At 45.1% G+C, this 6,000-nt stretch overlaps 1 long non-coding RNA gene and 1 other non-coding gene across 2 annotated transcripts in view; both read left to right on the top strand.

Annotated features, from left to right (window-relative positions):
* Positions 1–2,319: 2,319 nt before the first annotated feature.
* On the top strand, positions 2,320–2,487 carry LOC132540986 (U1 spliceosomal RNA). Its single transcript, XR_009552192.1, has one exon. It is a non-coding gene; the product is annotated as a U1 spliceosomal RNA (small nuclear RNA).
* A 1,588-nt stretch (positions 2,488–4,075) lies between these two features.
* The window catches only part of LOC132540697 (uncharacterized), a 183,909-nt gene continuing 181,984 nt past the window's right edge, over positions 4,076–6,000 (top strand). The window contains exon 1 of the long non-coding RNA XR_009551862.1: positions 4,076–4,160. This is a non-coding gene — a long non-coding RNA (uncharacterized LOC132540697). The remainder of the gene's footprint in view (positions 4,161–6,000) is intronic.

Below are 6,000 nucleotides of genomic sequence, written 5' to 3'. Positions count from 1 at the left end.
CATCTCCTGGGTATATATACTAAGGGGCAGTTTTGAATTTGAGAACTTTGGACACCTGGTATTCAAATGTCCACTGTTGTTAAAATTTTCAGAGGCTCTGGCCGGGCTTGCTTCACGGCGGGTAACAGAGACGCGGAGATAACGGCTGGGCAGGGCAGCTGTATTTCTTTATTCAGGAACAACGATTCACAAACTAAGACAAACTAATCACCAAACAGAACTCTGCTGTCTCTTTGCGGCGGCGCAAGCACTCTCTCTTACTCTGGAACTCAGGAACCCTCTCCCTTACTCTCGAACTCAGAAACTCTCGCACTCTCGCACTCTCGAACTCCGGAACCCAGGAACTCGGTCACTGGGGAACTCAGGAACTCTCGGACTCCGGAACCCTCTCCCAGGGTCCCTTGGGGCAGGGCCAAGCAGGCCCGCGAAATTAACAGGACTCATCCAATTCTCTTGGAGGGGGAGGGCTAGAACAAGCCAATGTAAAGCATACGACAGTCCACCAGTGCTGAATCAGAATAACCAAGTCCACCCCTGAGGAGGCCCCTTCCACTGTTTCATGTTCTGAAGGTGACATGTGTAATGCTGAAATGAGTTCTGCTAGGACGTTTTCGGACATACCAACTGTAGGAGTGTTGGAGACATTCGAGTCCAAGTACCTCTCTTAGTTGAAGAGGAAGAAACTCAAGTTCAGTGAGTCTGAGGTCTTCACACTTAAGTTTTTTCATTCCCAACATGGTAGTGGTTGCTTTCATGAAGTATCCCTAGTGGTGAGAGTGTTGTTTGTAAAAAGTGGTTCGGAGAAGAGGAAACACACAGCAGAACTTGGACTGGGTTTGGCGTATTGTGCCAAAGTAAAAGACTTGGGTGGGAGGGAGGGTTCTGGTCCTGGAACATGATCACAGCAGAGGACCTCGTGAGGAGTTGACATGTGCCGACTGCTCTGTATGTTTGCTGTCTTCCTTTCCCATAAAATCAGACTTTGAGTGTTTCCCTAAATAGACTATTAATTAAACAATACAGACTAAGTTGTGTTGCAGTAACAACCCCAGAAATAACTGACTTTCAAAATTAAAGATTTGCTTGCATCTCATTTGAAGGTGGATTATAGGTTCACATCAGTTTTTTCCCCCTCCAGATCCACATTGAAAGAATAGTTCTTATTAGCAACCAGATATGCAATATGTCTATGTCAGTATGCATATAATATACGCTGTAATATTATACATGATCTTTCTAGCCTAGGTTTTTGTTTCAAATACAAGAATTCTTCTCTCTTCATCTTATTTTTCTCTAAGATTTGTTTTATTTACTACATATGAGAGGCAGCATTTCACATGAGAGTAAGTGAGAGAACAAAGCCAGAGTACCCACCTCATCAGTCAGTTAGCATGTGGGGATCTCTGTCATGTGACTTCAGCCCTCTGCAAGGTGAGCCCAGCTATTTCCCCACCAGCTAGTGTTTTGTTTTGTTGTGTTTTGTTTTGTTGTGTTGTGTTTTATTTTCACCAGAGTACTATTCAGTTCTGGCTTGTGGTGGTACAGGGGATTGATCCCAGGACTTTGGAGCCTCAGGCATGAGAGTCTTTAAATTGACCATTACGCTATCTACCCCCACCCCCCAAGCCAATTCTTAACTTCTTTTTTTAAATGAAAAAGACATATATGGGAGTCAGGCAGTAGCACAGCGGGTTAAGTGCACGTGGCTCAAAGCGCAAGGACTGGAATAAAGATCCCAGTTTGAGCCCCGGCTCCCCACCTGCAGGGGAATCCCTTCACAGGCGGTGAAACAGGTCTGCAGGTGTCTATCTTTCTCTCCCCTTCTTTGTTTTCCCCTCCTCTCTCCATTTCTCTCTGTCCTATCCAACAACAATAATAAAAGCAACAACAATAAAAACAAAGGCAACAAGAGGGAGAATAAATAAATAAAATGAAAAATATAAAAAAAAGACATATTTCCACAAACATTTTTGGGGGGTGGGTGCCTGAACAAATCCACTGCTCCTGGTGACCTTGTTGCTTGTTGGTTTTTGTTTGAATAGAAGCAGAGAGAAATTGAGAGGGGAAAGAGAGGGAGAGAGGGAGAAAGTAGAAAGGTATTCGAAAAACTGCTTCACTACTTATGAAGCTGCCCCTGCAGGTTGGCACTGGATGCTTTAACCTGGTCCCTTGCACAGAGTAACGTGTGTGTTCTGCTCGATAACTCCTCTCCTCTCGAATGACTCAGTTCCCCCTGATGTGCTGTGTCTCTGCATCACAGAGCACGCCAAGTGCCATTTAAGAAAGAACCTGGGCAACTTGAGTAAGAACATGATGGGGGTACTCACCTGGCAGGGGAAACAGCATGATCACCAAGGTGGTTTTTCCAGGGCGAAGCTTATCCATTGCCCTCTGGATGTATATGTGCAGACCCTTGCGATTTCCCCAAATAGGGGAAGTTCGACCGCATAATTTATGGTAGTGGGGGACTACATTTGTACTCTCCCCTGGCTAAAACAAACAAACAAACAAACAAACAAATAGAGCTTGATGGGATTGCATGTTATTCATCCCTTTCATTTACATGACTCCAGTCCCCACCCCCCCCAAATTAACATATTTTGGGTTTAATAATATATCATGGTTGTTTCTATGACTGTGTAACTATATCTAGCCACTTCTTTTGATTAAAAACCAAGTCTGATAGGGGCAAGGTAGAGCGTCTACTTTGAGATGCAGGACGGCCTGGATTGAACTCCTGCGCACCACCAAGAAACTGTATGATTGGTCTCTCATATATTGCTGTGGTGTCGTTCCTTCTCTCTTCCCACCTGTCTCTCAAATGAAAATATTGTTGATGAGGCCAGGTCGTGGCACACCTGATTGAGCACAGCACAGGTTATGATGTGCCAGGACCCGGGTTCAAGCCTCTGGTCCCAACCTACAGGGGGGAAGCTTCATGAGTGTTGAAGCAGGGCTGCAGGTGTCTCTCGGTCTCGCCCCCTCTCCATGTCCCCTTCCCCTCTCAATTTCTCTCTGTCTTTATATAATAAGTAAATGAATAAATACATGAATAAAATAGGTCTCTACTATTAATGGTGAATACATTTTTTTTAAAAAAAGGTGTTGGTGGTGACATATAGTACTTTTTAAAAAATATTATTTATTCATTTTTGTTGCCCTTGTTTTTTATTGTTGTGGTTATTATTATTGTTGTTTTTATTAATGTCGTTGTTGTTGGATAGGACAGAGAGAAATGGAGAGAGGAGGTGAAGACAGAGAAGGGGAGAGAAAGACAGACACCTGCAGACCTGCTTCACCGCCTGTGAAGCGACTCCCCTGCAGGTGGGGAGCCGGGGGCTCTAAGGTGGGATCCTTACGCTGGTCCTTGCGCTTTGCGCCATGTGCGCTTAACCCACTGTGCTACCCCGCCCGACTCCCCATATAGTACTTTTTAAAGTCTAGTTTAAGAGTGGAGCTGGCAATGTCTGATTTCATTTTGTGTAAACCCATGAAAGAAACAGGGGTATATTAGGTGGTCACCTTCCTCTTTTAGACTGTGGGGCAGAAGCCCACTATGCAAGAGAACCATTGACCACCACCACCACCTCTGGCTCTGGAATGGCCAACACTGGACAAGTCCTCACCATCAGTCCTGGGCTAAAATCAGAAGTGGCCTTTCCAACTTTTCTATGTAATTTTGCCATCCTGGCCACAGAACATTTAATTTTGGTTGATTAGGGGGAGGAAAAACTATAAACGCTGGTTAAAACTCTCAAAGGGTGCCAGCCTGGAGTTGCAGAGCTCTGCTGTAGCCACCGGGGCTGAGCAGAAGGAGGCCGTTCCAGTAGTTTCCAGGCCAGTTTCCAGCTGCTAAGTGAATATTCTGTCTTGCACGTGGTGCAGAGAGCTCAGCCCAGTGCAAGGACAGTTTGTTCCAACAGAATTTTTAGGCCAGTTCCAACATGCCTTTGAACCCCCTTACTTCCGGAGTGATTCAGTTCCATTTCCTCTTTTGCCAAATAGTGGAAATAGCAAGCAATCCCTCTTTTTCATCCTCGGTAAATGTTGTAAGGGCCAATGTTTTGAATGATGTGGCAACTGTACCTGTGGATAGTAACTTCTGGAAGGAAGGCCCGGCTGCCTCTGCAGTAGACAGTGACAAAGCTGGAGCACTTAAGGTATTGAGTGAGTGGACTCTTTTTTTTTTTTTAATATTTATTTATTTCCTTTTGTTGCCCTTATTTTATTGTTGTAGTTATTATTATTGTTGATACTGATGCCGTCGTTGTTGGATAGGACAGAGAGAAATGGAGAGAGGAGGGGATGACAGAGGGGGAGAGAAAGACAGACACCTGCAGACCTGCTTCACCGCCTGTGAAGCGACTCCCCTGCAGGTGGGGAGCTGGGGCTCGAACCGGGATCCTTACTCTGGTCCTTGCGCTTTGCGCCACGTGCGCTTAACCCACTGTGTCACCTCCTGACTCCCTATGAGTGGACTCTTGAGTAGTAAAGAGCCAGTACTGTACTCTAGGCTGCCTGATTAGGGACATGAGCACTGCAGTCTAATAGACACTGGCTCTGGTGAAGAGCCAAGTTTATGGGGCCCGGGCAGTGGTGCACTCAGTTAAGTGCACGCAGTACTAAGCACAAGGAACCACGCAAGGATCCGGGTTTGAGCCCCCTGCTCCCCACCTGTGGGGGGAGGGATTCGCAGGAGGTGAAGCAGGTCTGCAGGTGTCTCTCTTTCTCCTTCTCTGTCTTCCCCTCCTCTCTCCATTTCTCTCTGTCCTGTTCAATAAAATGTAAAGAATGGTTACAGGACTCACAGTGCTGGCAGCAAGCTCCAGTGATGATCCTGGAGGGGAAAAAATAACAGTAAGAGTCAAGGTTATTGACCACTGTGCTAAGATAGACCCTCTTTTTCTTTCTCATTATCCTCTATAGGTAATAAATGACACACCTAAAGTCAGAATTGGATTCCTTGGGGTGGTTTTATCTTAACACATGGGAAACCCAGTTGACTGATACCCCAGACCTACTCAAATCCATATTCCTATTTGAGTTGTATTTCTGGGAGGGTAATTACAAGGCATAGATATTTTTATTTTAATTTTTCCAGTCCACTGAAAAATGCACTTAAAGCTGTGATCCTTTTATTTCTCATCATTTTTTTTAATCACTAAGAAATGATTGGATTTTATTTTTGGCACTGGGTTTCCATGCCCACCCCCTCCCGTTGAATCTTCTGCATATAGCAATGTTTGCCCGTGTGTGTGTGTGTGTTTGTGTGTGTGTGTGTGTGTGATGCCAGTAGGTGAGAATGCGTCTGTGTCCATGCTTTTCTGCTTGGCTGGGATTAACTCGAAGTTCTGTGTATCTGTTCCTGGATAAGCATGGGGGTATTTTCCTTGTGGATGTGATTGTCTGGTGGAAGGAGCTCTAAGATGCCACAAGAACCACACGTCTATCGGGAGGCTCTTTGATGCGTTTCAGCACATGCATTTGCAGAATTGAAGAGTATAGGCACCAGGCTAACCACAGAGCCCTGTGTGAACTATTCTGGGCCTTGCCACAGACCTTTCATTTACTACTGATTTAAAAACAATGCATGGCCTTGTCTAGTCATGGACGCAAATACTCGTCTGCTCACGACTTTGGAAGACTAGCCATTGCCTCGCTGGGAGAAACTCAAAGGTTAAACTGGCATCCACGAATCTTATTTGAAGAGTCCGTTTTCACTAGAGAGTGTTTTGTTTTGTTTTGTTTGTTTCCCTCCTAGCTTGCTCTTGGCCCAGACTCAACATAAACTTTGCTGCCTTGCTGCCTGCTGTGCTTCATTTTCTGTGGTACCTAAAACGCTGGATTTGTTGCCATTCTCGTTTTGGCTGTGGTTTGGCTTCTCCTTTCCAAGTCAATGTTCAAGTTTCCTCTGTGCGCGGGACTCAGAAATGTTTCACTTGAGAGTTTAGGTTTCATGATTTTAATTATTCACATCATCTAAACTTGGCTTTGAAATCA

Source organism: Erinaceus europaeus, chromosome 10, assembly GCF_950295315.1.
Source record: "Erinaceus europaeus chromosome 10, mEriEur2.1, whole genome shotgun sequence".
In the NCBI taxonomy this organism is placed as follows: Eukaryota; Metazoa; Chordata; class Mammalia; order Eulipotyphla; family Erinaceidae; genus Erinaceus; species Erinaceus europaeus.
Note: the sequence above shows the minus strand (reverse complement) of the source record. Positions and strands in the feature narration are given on the sequence as shown.